Source organism: Electrona antarctica (assembly GCF_951216825.1).
Source record: "Electrona antarctica genome assembly, chromosome: 9".
In the NCBI taxonomy this organism is placed as follows: domain Eukaryota; kingdom Metazoa; phylum Chordata; class Actinopteri; order Myctophiformes; family Myctophidae; genus Electrona; species Electrona antarctica.
This window is the reverse complement of record NC_136790.1, coordinates 57,221,487-57,236,548: the sequence shown is the minus strand read 5'-3', so window position 1 is coordinate 57,236,548 and position 15,062 is coordinate 57,221,487. Positions and strand designations below refer to the sequence as shown.

The 15,062-nt window shown below is 43.3% G+C and overlaps 1 long non-coding RNA gene across 1 annotated transcript; it reads right to left on the bottom strand.

Annotated features, from left to right (window-relative positions):
• Nucleotides 1-9,268: 9,268 nt before the first annotated feature.
• Nucleotides 9,269-14,417, bottom strand: LOC306929608. Its single transcript, XR_013790815.1, has 3 exons — nt 14,298-14,417; nt 10,098-10,198; nt 9,269-9,400 (listed from the first exon to the last, which is right to left on the bottom strand). It is a non-coding gene; the product is annotated as an uncharacterized lncRNA (long non-coding RNA).
• Between the last annotated feature and the right edge of the window lie 645 nt (nt 14,418-15,062).

Below are 15,062 nucleotides of genomic sequence, written 5' to 3'. Positions count from 1 at the left end.
TCTCTCTCTCCTGTCTGTCTTCACTGTGACTAGATCAATAAAGGCAGGAAGCCAAAACAACACAAACAACACAATAACCCCCCTAGAAATGTCAAGTTGTTTTTTCTCCTCTCATGACATTCTGAAAACAGCAGACACTGTTTTTAATGAATAATTAGTTGTTGTTTCTCCTCTCATGACATTCTGAAAACAGCAGAGACTGTTTATAATGAATAATTAGTTGTTGTTTCTCCTCATGACATTCTGAAAACAGCAGACACTGTTTATAGTGAATAATTAGTTGTTGTTTCTCCTCTCATGACATTCTGAAAACAGCAGACACTGTTTATAATGAATAATTCGTTGTTTCTCCTCTCATGACATTCTGAAAACAGACACTGTTTATAATGAATAATTAGTTGCTGTTTCTCCTCTCATGACATTCTGAAAACAGACACTGTTTATAATGAATAATTAGTTGTTGTTTCTCCTCTCATGACATTCTGAAAACAACAGTGTTTATAATGAATAATTAGTTGTTGTTTCTCCTCTCATGACATTCTGAAAACAACAGACAGTGTTTATAATGAATAATTAGTTGTTGTTTCTCCTCTCATGACAGTCTGAAAACAGAAGACACTGTTTATAATGAATAATTAGTTGTTGTTTCTCCTCATGACATTCTGAAAACAGCAGACACTGTTTATAGTGAATAATTAGTTGTTGTTTCTCCTCTCATGACATTCTGAAAACAGCAGAGACTGTTTATAATGAATAATTAGTTGTTGTTTCTCCTCTCATGACATTCTGAAAACAGCAGACACTGTTTATAGTGAATAATTAGTTGTTGTTTCTCCTCTCATGACATTCTGAAAACAGCAGACACTGTTTATAATGAATAATTAGTTGTTTCTCCTCTCATGACATTCTGAAAACAGACACTGTTTATAATGAATAATTAGTTGCTGTTTCTCCTCTCATGACATTCTGAAAACAGACACTGTTTATAATGAATAATTAGTTGTTGTTTCTCCTCTCATGACATTCTGAAAACAGCAGACACTGTTTATAGTGAATAATTAGTTGTTGTTTCTCCTCTCATGACATTCTGAAAACAACAGTGTTTATAATGAATAATTAGTTGTTGTTTCTCCTCTCATGACATTCTGAAAACAACAGACAGTGTTTATAATGAATAATTAGTTGTTGTTTCTCCTCTCATGACAGTCTGAAAACAGAAGACACTGTTTATAATGAATAATTAGTTGTTGTTTCTCCTCATGACATTCTGAAAACAGCAGACACTGTTTATAGTGAATAATTAGTTGTTGTTTCTCCTCTCATGACATTCTGAAAACAGCAGACACTGTTTATAGTGAATAATTAGTTGTTGTTTCTCCTCTCATGACATTCTGAAAACAGCAGACACTGTTTATAATGAATAATTAGTTGTTGTTTCTCCTCTCATGACATTCTGAAAACAGCAGACACTGTTTATAGTGAATAATTAGTTGTTGTTTCTCCTCTCATGACATTCTGAAAACAGCAGACACTGTTTATAATGAATAATTAGTATGAAACGTTGTTGCATGGCTGCTGCTGTAGCTGTTACTAATGCTGCTAAGGTTATACTGCACATCATCTGAGTTCACACAAGTTCTCTCTCTCTCTCTCTGTCTGTCTGTCTGTCTGTCTGTCTGTCTGGGTTAGGGTTAGCTAAATTATAACAATGTATGTAACCACCAAAAGGGGTTCCCGCTGAAAATGGGTTAATGAATAATTAGTTGTTGTTTCTCCTCATGACATTCTGAAAAAAGCAGACACTGTTTATAGTGAATAATTAGTTGTTGTTTCTCCTCTCATGACATTCTGAAAACAGCAGACACTGTTTATAGTGAATAATTAGTTGTTGTTTCTCCTCTCATGACATTCTGAAAACAGCAGACACTGTTTTTAATGAATAATTAGTTGTTGTTTCTCCTCTCATGACAGTCTAAAAACAGCAGACACTGTTTATAGTGAATAATTAGTTGTTGTTTCTCCTCTCATGACATTCTGAAAACAGCAGACACTGTTTATAGTGAATAATTAGTTGTTGTTTCTCCTCTCATGACATTCTGAAAACAGCAGACACTGTTTATAGTGAATAATTAGTTGTTGTTTCTCCTCTCATGACATTCTGAAAACAGCAGACACTGTTTATAGTGAATAATTAGTTGTTGTTTCTCCTCTCATGACATTCTGAAAACAGCAGACACTGTTTATAATGAATAATTAGTTGTTGTTTCTCCTCTCATGACATTCTGAAAACAGCAGACACTGTTTATAGTGAATAATTAGTTGTTGTTTCTCCTCATGACATTCTGAAAACAGCAGACACTGTTTTTAATGAATAATTAGTTGTTGTTTCTCCTCTCATGACAGTCTGAAAACAACAGACACTGTTTATAATGAATAATTAGTTGTTGTTTCTCCTCTCATGACAGTCTGAAAACAGCAGACACTGTTTATAATGAATAATTAGTTGTTGTTTCTCCTCTCATGACAGTCTGAAAACAACAGACACTGTTTATAGTGAATAATTAGTTGTTGTTTCTCCTCTCATGACATTCTGAAAACAGCAGACACTGTTTATAATGAATAATTAGTTGTTGTTTCTCCTCTCATGACAGTCTGAAAACAGCAGACACTGTTTATAGTGAATAATTAGTTGTTGTTTCTCCTCTCATGACATTCTGAAAACAGCAGACACTGTTTATAATGAATAATTAGTTGTTGTTTCTCCTCTCATGACAGTCTGAAAACAACAGACACTGTTTATAATGAATAATTAGTTGTTGTTTCTCCTCTCATGACATTCTGAAAACAGCAGACACTGTTTATAATGAATAATTAGTTGTTGTTTCTCCTCTCATGACAGTCTGAAAACAGCAGACACTGTTTATAATGAATAATTAGTTGTTGTTTCTCCTCTCATGACATTCTGAAAACAACAGACACTGTTTATAGTGAATAATTAGTTGTTTCTCCTCTCATGACATTCTGAAAACAGCAGACACTGTTTATAATTAATAATTAGTATGAAACGTTGTTACATGGCTGCTGCTGCTGCTGTTACTAATGCTGCTAAGGTTATACTGCACATCATCTGAGTTCACACAAGTTCTCTCTCTCTCTCTATCTCTCTCTGTCTCTCTCTCTCTCTCATAATAGTGTCGCAGTCCCGCCCACTTTCATGACGACGCCAGGCCCAGGAAATGAATCCCAATGCATTTTTCCCTCATAGACATTTCAAAAAGTATTTATTTAAAGACCTTATAAGCGTCGTACGAAGCCAACTCGAGTCGTGACAAATCATGACAACAAACACAATATTTTGGACCAAACAAATACAAAGAAGAAAAACAACAACAAAAAGTAGCCTGCCGTTTTTTTCTACTTTCTAATTCTTTGTTTGGCCCAAAACATTGTGTTTATTGTCATGATTTGTCATCAGTGGTTCTCAATTTGTGGGCTCCAGGGACCCCCTGCCCAAGGGGTCCTTGAGGAGGAGGTCCTGGCCAGGGGGGGGCAGGACCTCATGGCCGTTAGATCCCTCAACGGCCAAATGGGAACCGTGAGGTTCCCGGTTCGATCCCTGTGGGCTCCCCCAGAGTTAGTGTGGAAGTGTCCTTGAGCAACCCCTGATTGCTATGTGGACATAAATAAACATTTCAAATGTGTGTGTGTGTGTGTGTGTGTGTGTGTGTGTGTGTGTGTGTGTGTGTGTGTGTGTGTGTGTGTGTGTGTGTGTGTGTGAATGTTACTTACCCTACCCCCCTTAGATAGCACTTTTTGCAGATTTAGATAGCATTTGATACAGACTTATAGCATGTGATGTAGACAGCACTAGAATTGCATTGTATATAGTCATAGCACTTTATAGTATATATGTATAGCATAGTATAGTTTATATGTAGGCTATAGTTTCATTATATAAATATTCCACTGTTACGTTCTTAGCTTACGCATGTTTCATGATAACTACTTGTTATGTATGTGATGTATTGACATGCTTTTTGTTCTTGCCTAATGTAAGTCGCTCTGGATTAAGAGCGTCTGATAAATGCCTAAATTGTAAATTGTAATGTAATGCACAATCTTATACGTAATCTACATTTATATAGCCCTTTCAATAAAAGCTCTATATAAATGCACCATTTACCATTTATTTATTTAAGCATGTAAATATGGTAGTCTATGATAAGTATGGCTATTCATAGCTGCATTACATCACCACATAGCCGACAGCAGGCTATGTTTATCACACACACACACACACACACACACACACACACACACACACACACACACACACACACACACACACACACACACACACACACACACACACACACACACACACACACACACACACATACATTTGGGAGGACAATAATGTGTGAACACACACACACACACACACACACACACACACACACACACACACACACACACACACACACACACACACACACATTTGGGAGGACAATAATGTGTGAACACACACACACACACACACACACACACACACACACACACACACACACACACACAGTTTGGGAGGACAATAATGTGTGAATGACACTACTGCTGTGTCCTAATGAAGATTACATGATGACCCAATTTATTTTAGATCTAATGTTATGAAAATCATTTATAATCAAACCGTTAATGGCGATTTCTGCTGTTTAAAAGAAATATGAATTAAATTAAAATTGCATTACCAGTCAACTGATGCATTATGCTGTGATTATTGCTTTATGACACACACATGCATGTGCATGTGCATTGCGCGCGCACACACACACGCACACAAATTAGTTGTAAGGTCCATTTGGTTTCATTTTAGAGTTCAATTAAATTGTTAAATGATTGTTAAACATAGCATTATTTAATTTACAAGAAGTCTAAACAATTAGAGAATGTAGAAGAATCAACGTTTGCCTGTTATCTCTCCTAATGGTAGGCCTACCAACATCAGGCTAAATGTCATCAAATGGTGGTCCGTGGCTCAGATGGGTCTGAGAGGCTAAATGTCATCAAATGGTGGTCCGTGGCTCAGATGGGTCTGAGAGGCTAAATGTCATCAAACGGTGGTCCGTGGCTCAGATGGGTCTGAGAGGCTAAATGTCATCAAATGGTGGGCCGTGGCTCAGATGGGTCTGAGAGGCTAAATGTCATCAAATGGTGGTCCGTGGCTCAAATGGGTCTGAGAGGCTAAATGTCATCAAACGGTGGTCCGTGGGCCACGGACCACCGGGCCACCGTTTGCTCAAATGGGTCTGAGAGGCTAAATGTTATCAAATGGTGGTCCGTGGCTCAAATGGGTCTGAGAGGCTAAATGTCATCAAACGGTGGTCCGTGGCTCAAATGGGTCTGAGAGGCTAAATGTTATCAAATGGTGGTCCGTGGCTCAGATGGGTCTGAGAGGCTAAATGTCATCAAACGGTGGTCCGTGGCTCAGATGGGTCTGAGAGGCTAAATGTCATCAAACGGTGGTCCGTGGCTCAAATGGGTCTGAGAGGCTAAATGTCATCAAACGGTGGTCCGTGGCTCAAATGGGTCTTAGAGGCTAAATGTCATCAAACGGTGGTCCGTGGCTCAGATGGGTCTGAGAGGCTAAATGTCATCAAACGGTGGTCCGTGGCTCAAATGGGTCTGAGAGGCTAAATGTCATCAAACGGTGGTCCGTGGCTCAAATGGGTCTGAGAGGCTAAATGTCATCAAACGGTGGTCCGTGGCTCAAATGGGTCTGAGAGGCTAAATGTCATCAAACGGTGGTCCGTGGCTCAAATGGGTCTGAGAGGCTAAATGTCATCAAACGGTGGTCCGTGGCTCAAATGGGTCTGAGAGGCTAAATGTCATCAAACGGTGGTCCGTGGCTCAAATGGGTCTGAGAGGCTAAATGTCATCAAACGGTGGTCCGTGGCTCAAATGGGTCTGAGAGGCTAAATGTCATCAAACGGTGGTCCGTGGCTCAAATGGGTCTGAGAGGCTAAATGTCATCAAACGGTGGTCCGTGGCTCAAATGGGTCTGAGAGGCTAAATGTCATCAAACGGTGGTCCGTGGCTCAAATGGGTCTGAGAGGCTAAATGTCATCAAACGGTGGTCCGTGGCTCAAATGGGTCTGAGAGGCTAAATGTCATCAAATGGTGGTTCCGTGGCTCAAATGGGTCTGAGAGGCTAAATGTCATCAAATGGTGGTCCGTGGCTCAAATGGGTCTGAGAGGCTAAATGTCATCAAACGGTGGTCCGTGGCTCAAATGGGTCTGAGAGGCTAAATGTCATCAAACGGTGGTCCGTGGCTCAGATGGGTCTGAGAGGCTAAATGTCATCAAACGGTGGTCCGTGGCTCAAATGGGTCTGAGAGGCTAAATGTCATCAAACGGTGGTCCGTGGCTCAAATGGGTCTGAGAGGCTAAATGTCATCAAATGGTGGTCCGTGGCTCAAATGGGTCTGAGAGGCTAAATGTCATCAAACGGTGGTCCGTGGCTCAGATGGGTCTGAGAGGCTAAATGTCATCAAATGGTGGTCCGTGGCTCAAATGGGTCTGAGAGGCTAAATGTCATCAAACGGTGGTCCGTGGCTCAGATGGGTCTGAGGCTAAATGTTATCAAATGGTGGTCCGTGGCTCAAATGGGTCTGAGGCTAAATGTCATCAAACGGTGGTCCGTGGCTCAGATGGGTCTGAGAGGCTAAATGTCACCAAATGGTGGTCCGTGGCTCAGATGCCCAATAAATAATGGACTTGCAATGAAAAAGGTTGAAAACCACTAAAAAATGCAGTCCTTTTAAAATGTAGCCATTGTTTAATCTGAAACTTAAAACTAAATCTAAATAACTGTAATAAACTACCGGTTTCTTTATGGTTTGACGAAACATTAAAAATGTAATACTTTCTAGAGAAAGTAAAGTCACGTGACAACGTTCCAACTTGTAGACAAACCTGTATGTGTTTTACTTCACACACAGACCACATGGGGCCGCTGTTACACCACTCCAGATCAGTTCTAGCTCTGTGTCTGCTCTGTGGAAACACCGTTTCTATAGTATCAGATGATAGTTAATAACAACAACAACAACAGAACGGCCTCAAAAATAGCAGGAGTAAATTTCAGTAGCCTGGATCATATCTTTAAAAACCAGGTGCTTAAGAAAGCCAAGTCCATTTCTTCGGACAACTCCCATCCCCTCAGCTCTGAGTACAGGCTGCTTCCTTCCGGCCTTCGCCTAAAGGTTCCAGGGGCAAAAAGTAACAGGTATAAATTATCCTTCGTGCCTGTGTCTATCCAGGCCTTAAATGACGATAGGAGGAGGAGGTAACTTTGTCGCCGTTATGAATTTCCTTTGCTACACTGAAACCTTGAACTGTTTATTTTATTTCTATGTGTACCATGCTCTTTTTACTGTGTTTTATGTGATTCATGTGTCTGCCTGTTATGCCTTGTTGTAAACCAAATCGCCCTTCGGGGACAAACAAATAAATGAACCTGAACCTGAACCTGAACAACAACAATAATAATAACTTTATTTGTATAGCAGCACAATAAAGAGCAATAAAGAAAACAAAAGGCATAAAACATTAAAATAGCTGTGAATACGACAATACAGTGAATAACAACAACATAGTCTGAAAATAGTCATGTTTAAGACATTCAGAACTACTGAAAATAGTCATGTTTAAGACATCCAAAGGTACTGAAATGCTTAACCCATTCTGGGCGGGAACCCCTTTTGGTGTTAGCATTATGTTATGCTTTAGCTATTGAAAAATAGCAGATCTACAAGCACGTAGCGCGCCACTCTGCTATTTTTGAAAAATCGAAGAACGACTGACATAGAAACATAGCTTTTTCAGAAAACTGAAGACATTTTTAGAATCTGATCTCAGGGCAAAATGGGTTTTAAGGCAGTGGTGCTGACAGACTCATGTCAGCACCAAATTCCTTCCTATCCTATCGGACCGGATGAGAATTATTCTCTTCCAATCGACGTGTATACAATACATATATATGAGACATTGTTTTATTCCGATGTGAGCCGTCATTCTGAATATGTAATATTATCTGCCGGTTTTACAGTTACAGTTCAGTGGACCGTGATGTTCTAATTGTAACAGGGTTGAAGGCTCGGTCCCATGTGTACGTGACAGGGTTGAAGGCTCGGTCCCATGTGTACGTAACGGGGTTGAAGGGCTCGGTACCATGTGTGTGTAGCGGGGTTGAATGCTCGGTACCATGTGTACGTAACGGGGTTGAAGGATCGGTACCATGTGTACGTAACAGGGTTGAAGGCTCGGTACCATGTGTACGTGATGGGGTTGAAGGCTCGGTACCACGTGTACGTGATGGGGTTGAAGGCTCGGTACCATGTATACGTAATGGGGTTGAAGGCTCGGTACCATGTGTACGTGATGGGGTTGAAGGCTCGGTACCATGTATACGTAATGGGGTTGAAGGCTCGGTACCATGTGTACGTAACAGGGTTGAAGGCTTGGTACCATGTGTACGTGATGGGGTTGAAGGCCCAGTACCATGTGTACGTGATGGGGTTGAAGGCTCGGTACCATGTGTACGTAATGGGGTTGAAGGCTCGGTACCATGTGTACGTAACGGGGTTGGAGGCTTGGTACCATGTGTACGTGATGGGGTTGAAGGCTCAGTACCATGTGTACGTGATGGGGTTGAAGGCTCAGTACCATGTGTACGTGATGGGGTTGAAGGCTCGGTACCATGTGTACGTGATGGGGTTGAAGGCTCGGTACCATGTGTACGTGATGGGGTTGGAGGCTCGGTGCCATGTGTACGTAATGGGGTTGAAGGCTCGGTACCATGTGCACGTAATGGGGTTGAAGGCTCGGTACCATGTGTACGTAACGGGGTTGAATGCTCGGTGCCATGTGTACGTAACGGGGTTGAAGGCTCGGTACCATGTGTACGTGATGGGGTTGTAAACCAGGGGGGTTAAAAAATATGACCCGTATATCCAGTAGCTCACTGTTCTGGAGGTGGAGGTGTTGCATAGTCCAGTTTTAGGTGATAAGGTGACCACCAAAACGGTGGTCACCTCACCACCGAAAATCCAGACTATGAAAGAGCCTAAAGCGTTATTCATAGTCTGTTTTTTACGGTGGTGAGGTGACCACCGAACTACAACATGTATAGGGTGGTCACCTTATCACCTAAAAGTGGACTATGAGCAGGCCTTCACTGTGGAGGAGGTGGAGGTGTTGGGACAGGAAGCTGGGCTTGGGAGTAAATACATTCAGAACCAGGAGCAGGGGCAGGACCAGGGGGGAACCGGGACTCAGACACCGCGACAGCGCCACCACGAGGTGATCTCGGGGACTGCACATTATGGATCGGGATTTCCTCATACTAAAACACAAAGACAGAAAAAACATATACATTAATATAGTAGCAGTAAATAGTATTGGTTGTAGTTTTAGCATTAGTAGTTGTTGTGGTATTACATTTAGTAGTATATTGGTAGTAGCAGTAGTGGCATTAGTAGCACTAGTTTGTATTATTTAGTAGTAGTGGTAGTAGTACTAGTAGTAGTATGTGTAGTGTACTAGCCTACTACTACCCTGGTACATCTACACACAGACATAGAAAGGTAGACTCCTCTCCCATCTCTGGGGTGAAAGGTAGACTCCTCTCCCATCTCTGGGGTGAAAGGTAGACTCCTCTCCCATCTCTGGGGTGAATTCTCTCAACGTGAGGTCAGGCTTCCTCGTTGGTGCTCAGGGAACGTCATGAAAGGAAGGGACGCGAGTCACGTGACTGGAGGCCGCCATGACGCCCACATAACTCTATATATGGACGCCACTTCCACCCTCGGTGCGAGACAGGTCGCTCCGATGAACTGCAGCGGCGAATGAGGCGTCTACTTTTCTATGTCTTTACTCTGGTACACGTGATTAACTACTACTGCTGCTGCTGCTGCTGCTGCTGCTGCTGCTGCTGCTGCTGCTGCTGCTACTACTACTACTACTACTACTACCCTTCTATGTTTTTACTCTGGTACACGTACATGTGATGAACTACTGGACACACCGAAACGACCACTGACCAGAGCTGGGGCGGGGTTTCCAGGTGGGTCAGGGGTGAGAGGTGAAAGGTCATCGCCAGGGGGACGGGGTCTGTTGAGACGTCGAGCTGCTAAACAACAAACTTCAAACACAAACAATTAATTACATACTGTACATGACATGTTTGCTGCTTCACAGTTACTGTGCAAAACGTTCTCTATTACTGATAGTTATAGCAATGTCGAAAAAATGAATATTAAATGTTAAATGAACATTACATTGTCTAACTTCATATTCCCTGCACTGTCCACTTCCTCATCCAATGCCCTGCACTCTTAGCCTGGTTAATAAACCAGACCGAATCAGCCGTTGGCAAAAAAAAGTTGCCTACCAGCGGATTACGGTCTGGCGAGGCTCAGTAGCACGCCTCTTTCCTACAACCGAGAACAGGTCGGACTAATCGGGACACGGTATGCAATATGGGCGGGCTTTGGTACAGTGACGTTCAATGCTTGAGACTTTTGACTGACAGTAGCTCTGACCAATTGCGTCAAAGAGAAAATGTTCCCCGGGAAATGAAATCCAAGTGGAGCCAGCCCAGACTGATATACCGCGACAGTGTTGTGTGATATTAGTCTGGCTTATTAGCCAGGCTACTGCACTCTACCAGGCATGGCTGCTTGGGTTTTGATTGATTGACAGACACTTAGTTGAACTGAAGGTATACTTTGTTTGTATAGTTCATTATATTCTGTCTTGTGTTTGTCTTCCCCAAATATCGAGCACGCTGTCCATCTTCTATAGCAGGGGTTCTAAACCTATATATATTTTTGCAAATGAATGGCTGGAAAATGGAAATTAAGGGTTTGCATTATAGTACACAGTATATAGTACATCAGGGTTCCCCAATAGGCGGCCCGCGGGCCATTTGCGGCCCGCGCAGCGCCCCCTGGCGGCCCGCGGAAGAATTTCAAAAAAAATTTGGGGGGGTCCTAGATATAAATGGCATTAAATGGGGGTCAGTAGCCTATGCATGTCAAACTCGGCATCCTTTTCAAATGGGGTCCTGCCCTGAAAATGAATTTTCAGGGCAAGACCTCGACCTCACGCGTGCGGACTCGGCCCCCAGCCTGGTACCCTAGTCAAAATATGGCCCTCGAGGAAAATTAATTGGGGAACCCTGTAGTACATGCATACACTTTCCTTAATGATTATATCTGGTTTCAGTATTTATTCATGATGTATTTTCACTATTATTATGTTTATTGTAGCGGCCAATTTGTAGTGGGAGTGGGGAGGGGCGGTGGTCGCGAGACATGGCCAAAGTATTTCCGGGGGTCAAACATGGGCTGCTTGGTTTTTGATTGATTGATTGATTGATTGATTGTCAGTGTGGTACAGTTATCCCTAGAATGTCCCAAACCGTTGAGAACCCCTGATGTAGAGTAGAGTGAGACGACCTGCTGCCTGCTGGGCTTTGATGGCAGCTGTTTTGGGGCATAATGGAGAGTTCGGCACAAATTGGTTCAGTACCTTAAAACCCATTCTGGGCGGGAACCCCTTTTGGTGTTTTAACTAAGCATTATGTAATACTTTAGCTATTGAAAAATAGCAGATCTACAAGCTCGTAGCGCGCCACTTGTAGGTCTGCTATTTTTGAAAAATCGTGAAAATGCGGCACAAATCTTTGAATATAGGCCTATATTCTTTTTTTTTTGACGTCAGGTCTAAATGGGTTAAAAGTTGGATCGGAACCGGTTCCGTGAAAGCAACAAGGTTCCAAGAACGGAACCGGTCCTAGAACCAAAGTTGTTTTGGTGGAAAAGGGGCTAAATTGACTGCTGGGTTGGGCTCTGTGTGTCTGAGGCTAAAGTGACTGCTGGGTCGGGCTCTGTGTGTCTGAGGCTAAATTGACTGCTGGGTTGGGCTCTGTGTGTCTGAGGCTAAATTGACTGCTGGGTTGGGCTCTGTGTGTCTGAGGCTAAATTGACTGCTGGGTTGGGCTCTGTGTGTCTGAGGCTAAAGGGACTGCTGGGTCGGGCTCTGTGTGTCTGAGGCTAAATTGACTGCTGGGTTGGGCTCTGTGTGTCTGAGGCTAAAGTGACTGCTGGGTTGGGCTCTGTGTGTCTGAGGCTAAAGTGACTGCTGGGTTGGGCTCTGTGTGTCTGAGGCTAAAGGGACTGCTGGGTCGGGCTCTGTGTGTCTGAGGCTAAAGTGACTGCTGGGTTGGGCTCTGTGTGTCTGAGGCTAAAGGGACTGCTGGGTCGGGCTCTGTGTGTCTGAGGCTAAAGTGACTGCTGGGTTGGGCTCTGTGTGTCTGAGGCTAAAGTGACTGCTGGGTTGGGCTCTGTGTGTCTGAGGCTAAAGTGACTGCTGGGTTGGGCTCTGTGTGTCTGAGGCTAAAGGGACTGCTGGGTCGGGCTCTGTGTGTCTGAGGCTAAAGGGACTGCTGGGTTGGGCTCTGTGTGTCTGAGGCTAAAGTGACTGCTGGGTTGGGCTCTGTGTGGAAAAGGGGCTAAAGTGACTGCTGGGTCGGGCTCTGTGTGTCTGAGGCTAAAGGGACTGCTGGGTTGGGCTCTGTGTGGAAAAGGGGCTAAAGTGACTGCTGGGTCGGGCTCTGTGTGTCTGAGGCTAAAGTGACTGCTGGGTTGGGCTCTGTGTGGAAAAGGGGCTAAAGTGACTGCTGGGTTGTAGGGTTTAATAATTTCCCGGATTTGGCTCATTTTAATTCCCGGGAATTTGCGGACCTTTTCCCGGGCTCCCGCGGGAATTCCCGTCAGAAAAAAGATAAAAGAGAAGAAAAAAAGTGCCCACCAATTTGAACGAACATATAGCCTACAATTAAATTATTAAATTCAAATATTAATGTTATAGGCCTACTACGCTATTCAGAAAAGGTGACACTTAAGGAGTTTGCACTAATGTGACTGTCGAAGCACGGGGAAAAAAATAAACGACCTCACGTCTTTCACATAGATTAGATATGGTCTTTCACCCTTTGAGCAGTGCTGCTGGGTCCCCTTCTCCGCTGCAGAGAATGTTGAGAATGTGATCCGCTTATTTGAACTTTATGAAAAGTCCGATTGGGTGTTAAAATAGCCAGCACGGCCAGTGCACAGCACACTGATTAGTGATTATTACATTGGGAGGGAACTCCTCCTCGCTCCGTCGGTAAAACACACACTTCTCACAGAGTGACTGATTAGGCTACTAATGATTGACAGGTGCAGCAGCTTTGGGAGCGTGCCTGAAGATGTCTGTCAGACATTCATATTTTGCTAAAGTGTATATAAACTCTGTATCTGGTTAATTGATTTTATCTTGCCCGCCCGTGCCCGCCCGCAGGTATTTAAATATCGCCCGCGCCGCCAACATTTACGTTGGGTCCCGCTGGCTCCCGTTCCCGTTGCAGCCCTCGAGTCGAGTGTGATCCATAATTCCATATAAATATCATCAAACATGTTTGAAAATGATGGGAGGGTTCAGATTGGACATTTGACCACTCATAGATCAGGGGAAAGAACGCGCACTGTGTGAAAACTCCTTTAGTTTCATTCAACTTTGACCTTAACCTTAATTCCTGGACCTTAAGATTAAATTGTTTTAATGCTAGATTTGTTTGGACTTTTTCTGTCTTTGACAGTCAGATAGATTCATTTTTATATTATATTCCTAACTAAATGCATTTGGAATTCTATATAGCAAAAAATATATTCAGGATTCCAATTAAAAAATAGCAAAAGTAGCACATCAACATGTTTTGAGCTTGTAGATAGTCTGTTTTTGTGACAGAATTACATAGAATGACAAAGTAGGGTATTCATTATGAAAAATCACACCCGTGTGAAGTGAGTGGTGCAACTCTGTGTGGGGGGTCGCCGGGGGGGTCCCCCGGTACATCCAGACCCCCAGGAACGCGCCCATGGGGACAGGCCGATTCCTGCGAGCCGCCCCGCGTCCGAAACGGTAGTGAAATGAGAGTTACCGTGTGGGGGTCCCTCTACTCTACTGTACTGTACTGTCACTGTATGGCACACCCAAAATCATCAGATAGCTCCGTAAGGGGGTGGTTGCACCACTCAAAAAGTTAAAATGTGCAAATAAGACGTTTGTGACAGAATAGGCAATGCATGCATGGAGTGAGTGTGAGAGTGTGAGAGTGTGTGTGTGTGTGTGTCTGTGTGTGTGTGTGTGTCTGTGTGTGTGTGTGTGTGTATGTGTGTGTGTGTGTGTGTGCAGACCTGCTGCTAGAGCTGTGATCAGAAGGACGTTGAGAGCCAGAGACACCGAGGTGAGAGGACCGTTGGGCCAAAAGGGAGCCTCAGGATCACTGTCAACTTCCTCAAGTCTCTCAGAGGTTCCGTTTGGCAGATCAGCATCCCTCTCAGGGCTCTCAGAGGTTCCGGTTGGACCAGAACTGGGTGGTTCTGGTTGGACACCAGCCGAAATGTTTAAAAAGAAAAATATGAGAAATTGACAATTTTGTGTCACTGAACTTCTTTTTCAGAAGCTTTGCAATGTCAGATAACTTTACATTTTAAATGGTAATGAAAAGGGAACCGTTTTGGACATAATGAGGTTATAGGACTGTCGATTTGCAGGAATGAGAATCCAACGACGATGCAAATAAACAGCCACTTTAACCCCATATGGAGGATGATTTAGCCTTTTTTCCCCCCATTTAGCATTTAAAATTTGTCAAAATACAGTGTCATCTTTTACGACCGCAATAGTAGGTAGGCCTATACAGTGGCCCCTCGGCCCCATGCCATTGTCATAATGGCATGTTCCAGTACTCTACAAGGCACTAGATAAAAGACAGGAAGCTTGTCATGCTTACCAGAGACGAGACGGAAGATTTCAAAGGTGGCGTTATTTAGTGTAGCAGCAGTGCAGTAGTAATATTTCATGTTTTCCACAGTCAGGTTGTGAATGACCAGACGGTGCCCTGGCTTCACAGAGTACCTGGCTCTGAAAGCTTCATTGAAATACCAAACGTCTCTGAA